General features: G+C 45.7%; 1 long non-coding RNA gene and 1 pseudogene across 1 annotated transcript in view; one reads left to right on the top strand and one right to left on the bottom strand.

Moving 5' to 3' along the window:
- The window catches only part of LOC142448420 (uncharacterized), a 298,254-nt gene that overhangs the window by 68,869 nt on the left and 210,948 nt on the right, over positions 1-18,437 (bottom strand). The gene's annotated exons all lie outside the window — the stretch shown is intronic.
- Positions 2,607-3,082, top strand: LOC142448541 (transmembrane protein 138-like; annotated as a pseudogene).

The raw sequence follows: 18,437 nt of genomic DNA, 5'->3' as shown, positions 1-18,437 counted from the left end.
CCACCTTGACCTACCCTTTGGCCATTTCTACTTAGCTCTTTGACATCATCATTTTTTTCCCATTAGCCCTGCCTACTCTGTGTTCAAGAGCAAGTATCAGAATCTCTTCTGACATTCGCTCCAGTCTTTTCTTTATTCCCTATCTTTTTAAGAAGCCTTGGTTTTCTCCATGCAAGCTGCTCTTGATGTCACCCCAAAACTTGTTTCGTCTTCAGCACTCACCTTGACTCAATTTGTCCTATCCACCCTAGTTGTTTTTGAGATGGTTCTGATTAATTTCGACCCAGGTGTGCTAGAGTAGAATTGTGCTCTGTAGGCTCTTAGCAGTTGATTTTGGGGGGAGTCAATTGTCCGGCTTTTCTTCCAAGGCACCTCTGGGTAGACTCAAACCACACACCATTTGGATAACAGCCCAGAGAGTTAACTGCTGTCACTGCTCCAGTACTCCAGGTCAATGTCTTGTTCATCTTTCTCAGGTGACCTTCAAAGCAGCTCATGCCCTTCTGAGTGAGAGAAGCATACAGCGGCCACCCGACCCTTAGTCTTCATCACCTAGTGCTGGTGTAAGAGGGATGGCACCAATGCATGCCTTTAACAATACAAAATGTATTCGGCCACATTTTAGGAGGTAAGTGATTTGGATCCAGGGTGCCAGCTTCAGGGGAAGAATTTCTTCTCTGTCGGTTCTGGAGAAAGGTCTCGTTGTCACTCGGAGGTAATGGGTGATCTTCGTGTGGCTTGGCGTCTCTCTTCCCCATCTCTGCTAGTTTGTGGAATCTCTTAGATCTAAAAATACACAGACTCTTAAACACTCTATGCTAATTGTGTCTTATTAACAAAACAGAGACAGCCCATATCCACATGGGATAATCATCACAGAAGTCAGGATGTTTAGGAGATATTTGGGCAGGGGGCACAATTCCCTCTGTAACCACTTCTGGAGGACTAGCCTTTCAGGAGCACAGCACTCTAGTGGGTCTCCCCAGCTGCGCCCAACCTTCTGCGGCTGCAGGCAGGCTATGGTACTACAGAAGCACCTCGCCTGCTCTCTTTGGCTCAGGTCATGACCTCTGGGAAGATAATAGCTACCTGTGGCAGGTGTATGAAGGGAAGGAAACGGTTCTGACCAAGAAGCTAGAAAACAAAAGCAGAAACAAAACTAGAATTCCACTGCTATGTCAGGCCCTTAACTGTCAACCTGAGTGAGTAGGTCTACCTGTCCGGAGATCGTGATACCCACTCTACTAACCCAAGAGGGTTCTTGAAAGAGTCAACTGACATTACCATGCATATTAAAGAACATTTTCAGCTGTAAATTGTCATCCAAATGAAGGAAAGGAGCACTTACTCTGTCAGCATCTGGTATCCATGCACACTTACTAAGTGAGCCCAGTAAGGGAACATACACCCTCCCCTCCCCACCCCTTCAGCTGACTAACGTGGGAAGGCCCAAGGCTGCCCAGCATAACAAGCCACACCAACACGACTCCACCCGGGCTAGACTTCTAACTGCACCTCTCTGCTTCCACGTCAATCTTTCTCTCATTCTGATCCCCGATCACATTTTCCAATGGAGAATGGCGTCCGAATCTTGGTGGCTCATTTCCCATGGGCACCCAGCCAGCCTGGCCCCAGATCCCTTTGATGTCACCCCTCTCCGCCACGCCCCCTGCTGCCATGTGGCATCAGGTCCTTCTGCTAGTTGTCAGGGACACAGTATTTGTTTGTCTGTCGGCTTTCTATGACGTTTGCCACTGCCCTCCGAGGAGGCTTCCCATTTGCGATGTGGAATTCTCAGGCCATGAGCTTTGTGGAAGACCCTCAGCGTGGGCAGTGTGGGTCAGGGTGGGCTTCATGGGCTTGCAGCTCAGAAGAGCATAGCACTGGGTCGAGCGCTCTGCTGTCATGATGGTGGAATGCGTAATAGAATGTTAGCAATGTACATGCATTTGCCATCTGCATTGTTGTGGTTGTTGCCTGCCATCGAGTTGGGTCTTAACTCCTAGGGATTCCCCCCTCCATAACTTACTGAAATGCCGCTTTGTCCTCCATGCCATCTCGTCAGTCAGAGTCTGATATTTGTGATCTACAAGCATTCATTCCTTGACTAATTCTTGGAAGGTCACCAGGCCATTCTTCTTTGCCTGGAAGCAGTTGTTCGATCTCATGGCAATAGTACAAAAGCTTCTGCTGATAGGCAGGGGTTAGCATGCAGTGACTGGGGATCACACCTGGATCTCCCACCTAGAAGGCAAGGAATCTACCTTGCGACCATCACTGGCTCATTCATTTTGCTTCATTGTTGTTAGGTGCTGTTGGGTTGATTTTGACCCCCAGCCACCCTACCAGAGAAAACCTGCCCCTCGGGGTCTCCTAGGCTGTCATCTCCAAGGGAGCAGATGCCCAGTTCTTGTCTGGTTTCCGGAGTCCAGGAAGGCGTCCCCATGACAACCGAGGATGGCTCTTTGACATCCTTGCCTTAGAGCAAGAGAAACAACCCTGATTCAGACCACAGGCCGCTCCTTCTGTGTGGGTGCTAGAGCCAGGAGCTGTTTTCTGGAAAACTCTGGAATGTGCCCCTGGAGGCCCAAGAGAGCAGAAGGAAGATGCTCCCGACCGGTTACTACAGCCTGGGGCTCGCTGCCGTTCCTACTGCTGACCTCTGACCTCTTTGTCAGTTCCTTCTCGGAGCTCCTCCCAATAGCTCCCGTCATCCAGCTCGCCCTCTTCATCCTCCAGGATGTCGCACTTCTCTTCACCACCATCATCGTCTGCCTCATGCTCTTCAACACCTTCGTCTTCCAGGCGGGACTGGTCAACTTCCTGTTGCGCAAGTTCAAAGGCACCATCCTCCTGACAGTGGTGTACTTCGCCCTCGGCATCTCCCTTCGCATCTGGGTGATGAACTTAACGCTGGAAAAACTCCAACCGCTTCATCTGGACCGATGGACTGCAAACACTGTGTTTCAGAGACTAGCGGCCGCCTGTACTGTTACTTCGACAAGCAGACAGCTGTGTGCCTGGGGGAGCCGCACTTCTACCAGGACTGTGCTGGTTGCACCAGGAGTTCCTGCATGGTTGAAGGTGACCTCTTCAGATCCTTGGGAGGCGCTCTTCCTTCCATGTGCTGCTCCCCATCGGAGCTTGGCCCATGTGATCAGCATTCCCGAAGGAAGAGCCTCCCTTCTTGCACATTCAAGTGTTCGAGTCCCTCCTGCCCACCTCAGCCCCATGCCCCACCCTCTCCTGCTCCACCCCTTCATCCTCTTCTCAGAACCTCTGGCTTCTGGGAGCTCTGTGCCCATCCTTTAGTGTGCGTGGCACAGGAGGACCTCCCGGGCCTGCTTTCCATGCAGCACGTACTCCTGGCTGAATGGGTCCAGAGAGAGGCTCCTGGGCGCCTGACTGCCCACACCTCTGTCTCTTAGATTTGATACCCAAGATACTCCTCTCCTCATTTTCTAAATAGAGAACAAATGGATTGTTTCCCCCACCAAAACAAAACAATATATGTGCAGTGTGCATAGGAATTTGTTCATAGTTTTTTTTTTTTAACTATAGCCTGGCCCTCCAACGGGTCTGAGAGACAGTGAACTGGCCCCTGTTTAACAAGTTTGAGGACCCCTGGTTTAGAGTGTTACTTGCTGCATTCGCCCCAGAATTGTGTTTACCTCTTTTCCAGGAGCCTCCTGCCCTCTCTAGGGTTCTGCCTCAAATCTGTGGCTCAGTTTTCAGGTCCCCAGTGTCCCAGGCTCCTTTAATGACTGTCGTGTGGGCTGCTGACTTCATCTCCTCTCGCAGTCAAGCATTTCCAGAGCTAGTCTCTCACATCCTATGGTACAGAAGCATCAGCAGAACCCATCCAAGAGAGCTGCCAAGCTCCAATACCGAGTAGCGCACCGTCTTTACTAGAGAGCCTTTCTCATGTGTCACCAAGATTGTTCAAATGCACACTTGGAGGGAGATGTCATCCTTTTTTGTACTTCCTGTCTCCCAATTCTCTCCCAGACCCTCTCCCCCCACCTGCTCACTTCATTCTCACCAACTGCATTTGTATTGTTTCCTTCACCCATAAGCTTGCTTTCAAATGAACCCCTGTAGATATTAACTCAAAACTGTACTCTATGAAGGAACCCTGGTGGCACAGTGGGCTACACATTGGGCTGCTAACCACAAGAACAGCAGTTCTAAGCCACCAGTCGCTCCCTGGGAGAAAGATGAGGCTTTCTCCCTCCAGAAAGAGTCACAGACTCAGAAACCCACAAGGGCAGTTCACTCTGTGGTGTAGGATCATTAGGAGTCCCGGATCAACTCAATGACAAGGAGTTGTTTCTTTCAGTGTCCCTCTGAGGTTATCTGAGTCAACTGGCAAAAAAGTCAAATGGATGCTGCCTAAACGACAGGGAAAAAACAAACAAACAAACAAGCACTCTCCTGGGGCCAGATGCGCTGGCACATTGGGCAGACCTAGCCCAATGGTGGCAGGAAGCAGGGAGCGGGTGGAAACCAGGCCTGCTGGTCTCCCTTTTTGGTTTAGCTTCAACATCATCTTTTTTCCCCCCATTTCCTTTTCAATACATTGTTGACATATCAATGAAGACGAGATCTTCCACGCTAGTCTCCGATTGAGTCTGGGATCGCACAAGCAGACTTGGGAAGGAGCTTTATAAGCACTGAAGCACTCTCCACAAGTAAAGTGGCATCATCGCCCGAGAAAACAGTCTCCGGCATTCTGCTGTAGTGTTTGGAAATGTGGCGTTGAATCCGTTCCAAACAATTAAATACCGTCAAGCTGTTCAAATGGTTGTTTCCTAATACTCTGCCCAGACGCTCACAGCAGCTCTTCTCCGGGCTGCCAGGGCCCAGGCTCAGGATCATTATCAACTGCAGAGTGACAGCGTGGTGGCAGAACCCACGTCAAAGAGCCCGCCCAGTTGTGTGTGTGGCCTTGGGCAAATCACCTAGCCTCTCACTGGTTTCCTCTGGAAAGTGCCCTGCCTACATCACAGGATCTGGGCAGAACCCTAGGTGAGATGCCAGAAAACTCTTCAGTTAAACCCTATTCTTCTTCTTCTTCTTTTTTCTTGTGTTTTAGAAACTTTTCATTTGTAGGTGAAGTAAGTAAGCTTAGAAAAGTGACCTACAGCTTCACATCTGAATGACATAGCCTGACCCTCTTTTATTTTAGTTATTTTTTATAAATCGTTTTATTGGGGCTCATTCAACTCTTGTTGCCACCGTAGAGGAGGCTCCCATGCTGCTGGGCACAATACCGTGCCAATGATTTGGAGGGAACGGCATCATTGTCACCCCTATGGCTCTCACCGGCTGATTCTCGGGTCTTTTTTCTAGTCTGCTTTTGTCTGGAAGCTCCTCTGAAAGTTTTCATCATTAAAGAAATAGGCAAGCTTCCATTTATGGATGGGCGGTGGGCAGCGGTTGTATTAAAGTACCTTGACTGGGCAAAGAACTCAGGTCTTCCCCATGGGAGGCGAGATTTGTACCACACGGCCACCACTTTCTTTGAAACGATCTAATACAAGGTCACAGTCATTGGCTGCTTCAAAGATGGATTCATCTATAAATAAACTTCAAATTTAGGCTTACCAGCATCTCACCCCCAATCCCAAAACTCCAAGATCCAATTGCAGAGTAAATATACAAATAATAAATAACTCTACCTTGGCTCCTTCTTGTTTGCTTGCTTTTAACATAAAAGCCAGGTTGTTAGAATTAATAAAATGCTCAGCAAGGCCGTTCAGAGATCGTAAATGGAAATCCTGACATTAGGAGCTAAAGAATTCCATAGATTAATAGCAAGTGAGCAATAGAAAGCAGAGTAGCAATACCAGGAGGGCAGGGGCAAGGTGGGGAGAGAAGGGGGGGAGGGGGAACCCATCACAATGCATGACACATAAACACACACCCACACATCCCAGGAAGATGAACAACAGAAACCGTGGGGGAAGGGAGACAGCGGTCAGTGTAAGATATGAAAATAATAAAAATTTATCATTTATCTTAGGGTCATGAGGGTGGGAGGGGGCAAGGGAAGGAAAAAGGAGGAGTTGACATCAAGGGGTCAAATAGAAAGTAAATGTTGAGAAAACATGATGGCAACATATGTGAAAATATGCTTAATACAATTGATGTGTGGATTATAAGAGCTGTAAGAGCCCCCAGTAAAATGATCTTTACAATAAAATTAAAACAACCCAAACTTTCAATCATTAAAATCTGAATAAACAGTGCTACAAAATAAGGGCTATCTGAAATATTAAGTGTTCTATTGCATAGTAATGACTTACTCATGATTTAGTGTATTTAAGAATATTTCACACAAAGTACTTGGCTTTTCCTCACCCAGTCTGTGTGACACACCAGACTGACAAACTAGAGGTTCTTTGGACAGCTCTTCATTGTCAGTGATCCTCTTTTTTTTAATAATTAAATCATTTTATTGGGGCCTTGCACAACTCTTATCACAATCCATCCATCCATCCATCCATCCATCCATCCATTGTGTCAAGCACTTTTGTACATTTGTTTCCCTCACCATTCTCAAAAAATTTGCTTTCTACTTCAGCCCTTGGGATCAGCTCATTTCCCCTCCCTCCACACTCCCCATTCCTCCATGAACCCTTGAAAATTTATAAATTATTATTATTTTGTCATATCTTATACCGTCCAACATCTCCCTTCACCCACTTCTCCACTGTCCATGCCCCAGGGAGGAGGTTATATGTAGATCCTTGTAATCGGTTCCCCCTTCCTCCTTCAGCTTCTTTCTACCCTCCCCGTGATCCTCTTATTAGCAAGTCCAGCCCCTTTGTGCGTAATGGAATTTCCCCACAAGTGGTGGAGACAGGTGAAGCCCTGCCTCTTTCAAAATACCGCCATGTGCACAAGAGAGAGCCTGTTGTAGAAAGTACTGCCCCTGGACTCCCGTAGCCCTGGGCTTAGCTCGTGGCTCTAGACCATTTGACAGAATTGTGATTTAACTGCTCCATGCGGAGCCTCTGCTCCCTGGCCTGTGACAGCACTTTTCAATGGCCGAGGACGCTGTGTGGGAGAGCTTCAGGCACACCCTGAGTGCCAAACAGAAAACAAAACGTCGATGAAAGTCACTGTCATACAGTCGATGTCAGCTCATAGCGACCCTGCAGGACAGACTAGAACTGCCCCCGTGGGTTTCTGAGTTTGAAACTCTCTGCAGGAACAGAAAGCTTCATCTTTCTCCTGAGGAGCAGCTGGTGGTTTTGAACTGCTGACCTTGTGCTTAGAGCCGGACTCGTAACCACAACACCGTATCTGGTACACAGCTAACATTCGTTGTTGGCCTTGTGTCAACACACTGTGCTAATTACTCTCCTATGAAGTAAGTGCTAATCCCATTTCGTTCCAGAAGCGTCTGTGTGCAGGACAGTGTAAATTGCCCCTGGTGGCCATGGTGATTCAGTGGTAACATCCCCACCTTCCAGATGGACCAGATTTTGTTCCTGGCTAATTCACGTCCTGCACATGTACCACGGATCTGTCAGTAGAGACGTGGATATTCCTGTGATGCTGAACAAGGACCCCTGGTGGCGTAGCGGGTTGCATGCTGGGAAGCTTTCTGTTCCTGTGAAGCTTTACAGCCTCTGAAACCCAACTGGGAAGTTCAATTCTACTCTATGGTTTCTGTGAGTTGGAATCCCAGGGAGCTTCTATTTACCTTTTTGATGATAAATAAATTGATTTCGACTGAGATTCTAGACGGACAGATTAGAAAGAGACATCTGACACTCTGCTCCTGAAACATCAGCCAGTGGACCTCGGTGAGGGATCCTAATGGCGGATCACAGTGTGATCTGATTGTCCATGGGGACCGACATGACAGCATAGAAACAATAATAATTGTCCACACATGCTACTCTGAATCACTGGTCCACCACGGCCCTGCTCTTGTTTCACGGAAGCGTGTTCCTTCAGTTGAGAATGCCCAGATCATCTTAGAAAGGGCTCGACCTTCTTCAGCTGTCACATGTCCATCAAAAGACTTTACCTGTATATGGAATTTAGAAGAGAGTCAGGTGTGTAATAAGTACACACCTCTTAGGTGTGTAATAAGTACAGACTCTAAAAAGGAAGGAAGTTTCACTTAGCTAATCCTTAGTTTATCACAAGTTCAGGACCTTATAGTATTTTACATAGACCCTCAAACCAACTCTCTGAGATGGGTGGTGATAATCTTTGAGGAGACCAGGGCAGAGAAAGGTTAAGCAATGTGCCTGAACTCACACAGCGAATGAATGGCAGAAGTGGATGTCAGCCCAGGCAGCTTGGTTTTGCTCTTACTCTGCCTCCATCAAAGGCTTTCAGCAGAGAGCTGGCTTCTATTCCCTTCGCACGAGTCTCTGATCACCCAGTCAATGAGCTAAGCCCCAGCTTACTTGTCCTTCTGTGCTAAGCTACGGTACACATGTGCACCATTTCCATCACATCAAGGACTCTGCTTCGGCATCTGACTGGCCTCTGTCAATCCAAACCCATAGCACCTTCCAACAAACAACGATGCCACTCCATGGGTCTTGGTGTCACCCAGTGTCATTAGGCCACCCCTCCCCCCATGACCCCCATGGCCCTCCTCCCATGACCTGTGATATAGATTTCTTAGTAATTACCCATAGTATATCAATTTGAATCAAAGAATAATATGGGTTACAGTTGTAAGTTGCTTCAATATAGCATTTTGAAAAATTATATGTCTACTAACAATCATTTTGTAAAATCATTGATTTATGACATTAATTACAATACTCTTAAAATTGAGCAGAAAGCCTTCTTAATTTTTTTTCATTCTTTCCCATTAAGTACTACTTCCTTCTAAAGGCTTCCTCCGAAAGACTATTGATAATGGTTCACAAATATGAGGGAACTTCAAAATGCTTGTTGAAAGATGGAATTAAAAGTAATGGAATTTTCCCACAAAATTTTGATGCCTCCTTTACAACTTACTACAATATTGTAGTAAGACATTAGACAATTTGACACAATCCAAAGTCACTGCTATTGAGTCGATTCCAACTATTTGGAAGTTGGACCTTATGGGGTAGAACTGCCCCTGTGGATTTCTGAGACCTAGACCCTTTATGTTTTTCTTCAATTAAACATTTTATTACCACTAGACTATTTCTACACAGCATACACACCCAATGCATAATAAATACTTCTTAAGTTGAAGCTAGAGAAAAATAATTATTCAATTCATAATTTTAGGATTAGAGTGACTCAGCTTTATATTTAGAATAAGTTGGCAGCCCCTAAGAGATTATTCTCCAGATATTTTAAAATATTGTTTTGAAATTCTAGTGTAATACATCAAACACTGGCTTTGGAGATCTGGCCCTAATTCTGTCATTTAATCTCTCTGAGATTGATTGTTTTTATTTACATAGTATCTACTTTCATTAAAAAGTTTAATGTATATGAAAATTAATTTTTAAAGTTGCCCACATATTAGGAGTTCTGGTGGTGCTTTCAGGTCAGTGTTGGACTGCTCACCGCAAGGTCCACAGTTCAAATCCACCAGCCTTTCCATGAGGAAAAGGAGGTACTCTGTTCCTATAAAGATTTAGTCTAACACAGTGTGGGAATTGCGCCCCATCTTATCCCACCACACCAAGGCAAAACACTAAGAGCGTGCAACAGTAAAGCAAGGGGAACAGAACAACAAAGTCCCCAGGGAATACCAAAAATAGACGTTGGGACCAGGGCTTGCCACCCCATCACACTCGACAAGAAAACACTCCTAAAGGCCAACAAACAGTCCTTGAACTAACTACAGGCCTTTCTTTTTTGTTGTTGTTGTTTTTGTCATTGGCTTTTTGTTGTTGCTGTTTTGCTTTATTTTCTTTGGTTGCTTTGTTTATCTCTGTCTTGTTTTTGTGCGTGTTATTATCTCCACAGGTCTGTCTAAATAAGATAGGCTGGATGAACAATCTGGAGGAGAAAATAATGGGACCGACAGTTCCAGGGGAACATGGGAGAAGGGGAGTTGGGGGGAAAGGAAGTGGTGCTAAGAAACCCAGGGACAAGGGAACAACAAGTGATCCAAATTGATAGTGAGGAGGGTGTAGGAGGCCTGGTAGGGCAGGATCAAGGGTAATGTAAACAAGAGGAATTACTGAATCTCAAATGAAGGCTGAGCATGATCGTGGAACAAGAGGAAAGTAAAAGGAAATAGAGGAAAGAGCTAGGAGGCAAAGGGCATTTATAGAGGTCTAAATACAGGCATGTACATATGTAAATATAGTTATATATGAGGATGGGGAAATAGATATATGTGCTTATATTTATAGGTTTAGTATTAAGGTAGCAGATGGACATTGGGCCTCCACTCAAGTACTCCCTCAATGCAAGAATACTTTGTTCTATTAAACTGGTATTCTATGATGCTCACCTTCCCAACACGATCACTGAAGGCAAAGTGGGTGCATAGGCAAAAGTGGTGAAGAAAGCTGCTGGAGTCTGGCTATCAAAAGATATAGCATCTGGGGTCTTAAAGACTTGAAGGTAAACAAGCAGCCATGTAGCTCAGAAGCAACAAAGCCACATGGAAGAAGTACATCAGCCTATGTGATCACGAGGTGCCAAAGGGATCAGTAATCAGGCATGAAAGAACAAAAAATCATATCATTGTGGGTTCACCTTCCCGATATGATCACTGAAGACAAATGAGTGCATAAGCAAATGTGGTGAAGAAAGCTGATGGTGCCCAGCTATCAAAAGATATAGTGTCAAGCATCACAGAACAAAAATTCAAATCATTGTGAATGAGGGGGAGTGCAGATTGGGGACCCAAGACTCATCTGTAGGCAACTGGACATTCCCTTACAGAGGGTCATGGGGAGGAGATGAGCCATTCAAGGTGCAGTGTAGCAATGAGGAAACATACAACTTTGCTCTAGTTCTTGAATGCTTCCTCCACCCCCACTCTCCACCACCACCCCCACTATCATGATCCCAATTCTACTTTACAAATCTGGCTCGATCAGAGGATGTACACTGGTACAGATAGGAACTGGAAACACAGGGAATCCAGGACACATGATCCCTTCAGGGCCAGTGCCGAGAGTGGTGATACTGGGAGGGTGGAAAGAGGGTGGGGTGTAAAGGGGGAACTGATTACAAGGATCTAAATATAGCCTCCTCCCTGGGGGATGGACAAAAGAAAAGTGGGTGAAGGGAGACATTGGACAGTGTAAGATATGACAAAATAATAATTTATAAATTATCAAGAGTTCATAGGGGGTGGAGGAGAGGGAGGGAGAAAATGAGCTGATGCCAGGGTTTGGGTGGAGAGCAAATATTTTGAGAATGATGAGGGCAACAAATGTACAGATGTGCTTTACACAATTGATGTATGTATGGCTTGTGATAAGAGTTGTATAAGCCCCCAATAAAATTATTTTTAAAATAAATTTTAAAAAAGATTTACCATCTAAGGAAACACTGTTTATTTTATTTTTATTATAATAGTTTTATTGACATATCTGTAACACTTTACAGGAGTAGAAGGTCTCATCTATCTCCTACAGAACGGACGGTTGTTTTGAACTCCTGATGTTGTAGTTAACAGTCCAACTAGTAACCCACTATGTCACCAGGGCTCCTCTGGACACAGCCAGCGACTATAAAAGCGCTGGCAGCAACAAAAACAGCACATGCAGACAAAGCCACGTGTTCTGCAGCATCATGATAACTGGATGACAATGACAGTTCAGGGCAGGGCTCTTTAGAGGATTCAGAAAGTATTTTAGCATCAAATTGTAGACTTTCAGGCATATGAATATAAGCACATTGGATTTGTAAAAAAATGTTTTTGTTATAGCTCATTACAGGAATATTTTAATTGAAAAATAAGAAATTGCTGCTGAACATGACACAAAGTTTCGTAGATGTAGATAGTAATCATTTTGGCGTCACCCCCGTTGACCGGGTCACCTGATGTGGTCTGTCCCCTCTGTAACATGGTCCTTGGTATTACCACAGCCTACAGAACCAATGTCCCTTTTTAAATTATTGTCCTTGATGACACCGAGTGCCCAGTTACCAACATATGCCCAGGGTTATTTACTTTTATTTACTAATCTGTAGACACTAGTTAAGTGAACACCAGCAATCTGTGTTTGCCCAGTTATTGGGTAACTGGCCCCTGTGTCCCTCCCATCTTCAGAATGGTCCAGGGCCCAGCTTACATTTCCACTAATAGACCTCAGAGAATACATGTGCTATGTGCATATGTCAGAATCTCCTGCCAAGTGCACAGTCTAGCAAACCTGCCTAATGGGTGATCATGAGAACAAAAGTGAGATAAGTCCCTCCCACTCACGACTTTGAGCACAGGATTGAAACCGAATTGAAAATACTAGTCTCAGAAGGCTTTGCTGGAAGTATTCAAATCCTGGAGAGTTCCAATGGGATTTGATTTGGGAGTGTAAGAAAGAAAAGCAGGACCACAGATTTAGCCGTGAGATGTTATTTTATGCAAACAATTACAAAAACAACAACCCACTGTCATCGAGTCAATTCTGAATCACAGTGATTCTGAGGCCAGACTTGACCTGTCCCTTGGACTTCCTGAGCCTATAACCCTTTAAGGGAGTAGAAAGCCTTAGCTTTCTACTACAAAGAGGCTAGTGGTTTCGAACTACTAACCTTGTGATTCACAACCCTTCTGTAACCACTCTCCCACCAGGTCCTCCACTATATGATGCAAAAGTGTATGCAGCTATCCAGAGTCGTGATGAATCATTTCTGGTAGAAAACTGGATGCTCAGCTCTCCCCCTATTAAATCCATGTCCTTCCCACACTCTCTGAAGGCACTTGCTGGTGACTTATGGGAATCATCTCTGTGATGATGTAGTACATACTCATGGAAATCAAGGTGATTTTATTAAGAGCCATTATGCGTTCTACAGGGAGTTGGATGAGTCAGGTTCTTTAAGATAACAAAGGTTCGCATTGGGTCCCATCACCAGTTTGCACTGCTGATTCAGCTCTGAGATGACTGCCTGCTGACTGCGATAAAGAGGCTGAAGGGGTTTGAGCACCGGCAGCCTGACCCTCTCTCTGTCCCCCCCCCCCCCCGAAGCAGAGGGGAGTCCTGTCTGCAGAGAAGGGACCGACTGCACCATTAGGGGACAAATGGTATTACTTTCATTGGTCATTCGTGTGTGCTGCCCCAGTCACTGAAAAATGGTAGTTACCACAGCTCTCTGGGGTCCCCTGAGTAACCGCTTCATGAGAATTCATCTCCAGCTTCCGAATCAAGTTGTTCCAGGATCCCTGTGGCAAGTGTGTCCCCCCTAATGCTCTCCTACAAGTCAGGAGAGTCTCATCACAGCTCGACATGAGAAGCAGCCCTGTGGCTACTGCCAAGCCAGGGCTGGGGGCTGGGGCAAAGCAGAGCCCCCGGTGGGCACCAGCCTGGAAGAGGCAGGCAGGAACATGTGGTTCCCAGTTATCTAAGGCAAGGCAAAGCTGGAGCTCAGGCCAAGCAGGGAATCGGGATTAGGGACGGGACATTGGTGGTGGTCGGTGGCGGGGGGGGGGGGGGTGTTCCATAGAGTGAGGTTGCTCAGTCCACGTGTGATTTCGTGTCTGACTGTCATCTTTTTGAGTGAGAGTGCTACACAGAGGAGGAAGCCATCTTCCTGTGGATTCCTTAAGACGTCGATCACTAGCCGTCTTCTATCCCTGCTTCTGAGTGAGGTTGTTTTGGGCCTGTGGCGCAGTGAGGTATGGATCAATATGGCTTGTAAAGAGGCACCTGCATCCACATTTAATGGTCCAGAAAGGCTCTCTTCAGCTCGAGGAACACAGACCTAGTGAGACCCCTCCTCTTCTTTTCACGGTCGGTACAAATTTCAGGGTAGAGGAAGCCTGGACAGGATAGGGTGTGATAGATAAGGGGCTTGTCCGGCACCATCTCCAATTTCCCAAGCTTTGCTCCCCAGAAGTTCTGCACGCATGACATCTTCAGGCTCAAGCTCCCTCACCTGCTGAATGAACCAGCCAAGTTCATCAGGAATTTTCCCTTGACCAGATTCATCAAGAACACCAGCCCACCAATAGATGGACCTAGGGTTGATCTTGCTGACAAAGATGAGAAGTCTAAGGCTGTCCTTGACTTTCATCGATTTAGTAAAAAGGGATCCCCAAGCTTTTAAATTCCTGTGTGCTATTCTGAGGGCTTGAGCAAGGTGCTCTTGTATTGAGGGAGTGTGCGCGAGGAGGCCCAATGTCCATCTGCTACCTTACTACTGAACCTATATGCACACAGGTCTACTTCCCCCAAAATCATAAATATATTTACATATGTACATGTCTGTATGTAGGCTTCTCTGTATGCCCTTTGCCTCCTGCTCCTTTCCTCTATTTCCTTACGCTTTCCTCCTGTCCCACTACCATGTTCAGCCTTCATTCTGGTTTCAGTAATTCCTCTCAGTTACCTTGCCCTTGGTCACTCCCTACCAGTCCTCCCATTCCCTCCCTCCACTGCTTTTGAACCACTCGTTGTTCCCTTGTCCCTGGGTTGGCCAACACCTCCTCCCTTCCCCTACCTCCCACACTCTCATTTTTAAATCTAATGATGATACTACTACTATGAATCACTGCCGTCTAGTCAATTCTCACCCGTGGCAACCCTATGGGCTAGGGTAGAACTGCCCCTGTGGGTTTCCAAGACGGTTACTCTTTATAGGAATAGAAAGTTCTGCCTTTCTCCCAAGGAGTAGCTGGAAGTTTGAACTGCTGACCTCACGGATCACAGCCCAACTTGTAACCACTATGTTACCAGGGCTTCCCAATGACCATGGTTTTCTGTAATTTCTACTTGTTTCTTTCTCAAACCTTTTAGTATTCTCTACGCTATCCCATTTTTTCCTAATGGTTTCCATATCTTACTTAAATTTTTTTAAAACATTCTTATGGCTTCTCTAGGTCTTGGGAAGTGCAAACAGTTTGTGTTTGACTGACATAAAAGTTAGCGGTTCAAACCTACCCAATGGCACCAGGAAAAAAGGCCTGGCAATATGCTTCCATGGAGATTACAATCACGAAAGCCCTGTGGCACCACTGTACTCGGTTGGACGTGGGATCTCCATAAGTTGAATTGACTTCACAGCAGCAGTGGGTGTGAGGTCGAGTCTCCTCTAGATACTGCTTTTGTTTGTCTTTTGTGGCTCAGCTCCTTGGGTGAAGTCCTACCATGTGCAGGAGTCTATCTTCAATGGGGACTATGTGTTCTCTGTGAGTCTGTATGTTGTAGGCTACATAGAGTGTCTGTCCTATACAACGGTTCTGCCGAGACATCACTGGACGTCAGGTAAGCTCCTATCTGGATCCTGTTTTTCCTCAGTCCAATCCATGTGAACCATGTCAATTCACATTCCACACTTGTACATCAAGCACAGGTTTGGGCTTTTCATTTTACTTCCACTAGACATTATTTTTTTTTTTCTAACCAGAGCCGTAGGCCAGGCAGAAAGCTCCCTTAATTATTTGTCTAATCCATTGGATGGAGTTTTCCAGATTTCTTTGCCTAAGCCAGCAGTCCCTTAAGAGTTCTGGTTGTATGGGCACTTTCTTGTAGCTTCTTACCTTGAGTGAACTCACGTCCACAATTCTTATCTGGGCCTGGGGATTAAAACCCCTCCGTCTATCTTCCCAGGCCACGGTGGCTTCAGTTCAAGCTCACCATTCTAGAGTTTTGTTCCTGCTTGGTTCCTGGCATATATGAGTTTTCATTTCTTTCTTTTGAATTCATCTTGAATTTAAGAAAGAGAGAGAGAAAGGGCAAACAAACACATTCCTTAAAATTAAAAAAAAATTATCCAGCATTTCTCTGCGTTTGTGACGAGAGGGTTTTCTGAGACAACCCAGACCACTCTGCGGCCAGAAGTCAAGCCTAACTACTAATCTCTGGGCATAGGGTCCCAGGGCCCTGCGCCTCACCACGGTCCTGCTCTGAGCCAGTTGATACCCTAGAGCTGCTGCACTGTTCTCCACGGACTGAGTTTGGGAATCACTGCTTCTAGGCCCTCTGATACAATGCTGAACTGGTCTCAAGAGTGCTCGTTTCTCTGCTTGGGCAGGCCACATCATAACGAGCCTCTCCTCCTCCTCTGGATCAGCTTGAGGACCATCTAACGAGCTTTGGAAAGACAGCCACTGAGAACACATGCAAACCGATGTTGTTCATGGAAGCCTCTTCCTTTCCTTGTCAGGCGGGCTGTATCTCTTGACTGGAACGGGAGCATTACATCATCTAGAACCTTCTAACCTTTGGGGGAATCACTGAAAATGACTGAACAGCCTGGGAGAGACCATAACCTAAGCATGTCTAACTGTATGAAATCACATTGAGAAACCCTTAGGAAAGAATACAATGGAATAAATTAAGAAAAAAACCCTCCAAAGATTTACAAAAGAACCAAGTTACAGAAATGAAAATTATAGTCATTGAAGTTGAAAACTCCAACGGAGTGAAAACTCAACAGACCAATAGTTTCCACACCACTAGGGGAGAATTTACTGGACTGGAAGGTAGATCTGAGAGAACCACTCAAAAGAACTATAGCTCCTGTCGTCAGTGGGAAAGCACGCGAACCTGCACAGAAACGTCCACATATGCTCTTAGGCACTCACATCCTCTGAATCCCTTGTTAAGAATTTCTGCCTTGGAAGTCCATCAATTGCTCTGCAGTGAATTGGCTTTCCTAGTTTTATTCAAATTCAACTCTAGTAAAGGGCTTTGTTAAAATGAGACCCATGCCCCACCAAGAGACATAACAATCCTTTAATGTTGGCTCTTTTGCTGCCACCCTGAAACATAACAATGACAATGTAAATAGAGTAATTATCAATGACCCCTTCCTACACAATCTCTTCTTCATAGCACCTAATATCAAATGATGGGATGCTACCAGAAACCCATTTCCTCAAATGCTTCTTGTTTCTACTTGTTTGTACTACTTGTTCACATGGATGATGTTGACAGTTCAGAAGAAGTTTCATGGAATGAGAAAGAATGGAGATGGGATAGTAGAACCAAGGTGGGGTTCTAGATTTAATTGTGAAGTCTGGGTTCAGGTACTGATGTCAACCATTTGAGTGACTTTGGAGAATTCCTTATCTGTCACAAAAGCTGGTATGGAGGTTGGTGAACTATATATCCCCACAAGCCATATCCAGTCTGCGGTGGTATGTGGTTATGAGTTGGTGCTGCTAACTTCATGGTTAGCAGTTCGAAACCACCGGCTGCTCTGTGAGAGAAAGACCAGGCTTTCGACTCCAGTAAAAAGTAACTGTGTAGCAAACCTATGGGGGCTGATCTACCCCATCCTATAGGGCTGCTTTGAATCAGAAGCGACTCATTGAGAGTGAGGGAGAAGGAAAAAGTTCTACAGAATATATTTTTACACATAAAACTTTAGTGAAACGCACCACACTCGGTTGTTTGCATATTACCTAAGATGGCATTTGGGTGAAAATACTTACAGTGGAGTTGGATAGCGGTGATAGCAGCCATCTCTCCCGCCAAGCCAAAATAGTTCAGCTCTTACTGTTTACAGAAAGTTTGCCGAGCTCTGGACTCGGCGCTCTATCCATCCCTGCCACCTCCATGATTCCTGGAGGCAAAGAGGACGTTACTTAGCCCAAGGGAAGAGCACAGACCGAGTCGAAGCAAAAGGAAAGAGCACCAAGCCCAATCACTTATATCATCTTCTTGAACCAGCTCCCTCAATGACCGTGGCTTTGGAAAGTCTAATAAAGAGTCCAACGGAATGACTTGAAAGTAAGCAGACTGTGCGCAGGTTCCAAATTGTGTCATCACCCAGGCATCCCCTAATTCAAAATGACCTTCTTCCCAGAAGATCCAAACCAGCAAGCTTGTGAAGAGTTAGTCACTCGGATGATGTTCTTAAATAAACACAATTAATTTAGGAAGTGACTGAGCATAGGATACAGGGTCTCTTTTCTTTCTCTTTTTAAACTCAACTCCAATCCTTTTTGGAAATGAACTAGAGCATTAAACTGTCCACCAAGAGTCAGCCCTCCTGATACAGATGGCAAGCAGAGTGTTCACCTGAGCATGAACTTTCTGGGTGGAAGACTCGGGAGACTGATATGTTTTGATGAGCCATGCAGCCCAAAACCATGGTTTCCAAACATCATGGAGGGGAGAAGTCACCGTGCCACCGCAGCACAGCTGCAGTGACCGCCCTCCCTGGGGCCAGGTTTTCCCAGCAAACTGACACAATTTCAAGACAGACTTCCAACGATCTCATTAGATTGGAATGTATGCTTAAAAAAATGCCTTTCCTATTCCCTCTTCATTTAGTCCATCTGACAGGGATTGTTTTAACTAAGTAGCAAGTACCTATCCCTG

The sequence above is a fragment of the Tenrec ecaudatus genome, chromosome 5, assembly GCF_050624435.1.
Source record: "Tenrec ecaudatus isolate mTenEca1 chromosome 5, mTenEca1.hap1, whole genome shotgun sequence".
In the NCBI taxonomy this organism is placed as follows: domain Eukaryota; kingdom Metazoa; phylum Chordata; class Mammalia; order Afrosoricida; family Tenrecidae; genus Tenrec; species Tenrec ecaudatus.
This window is presented reverse-complemented; position numbering and strand designations above follow the sequence as displayed.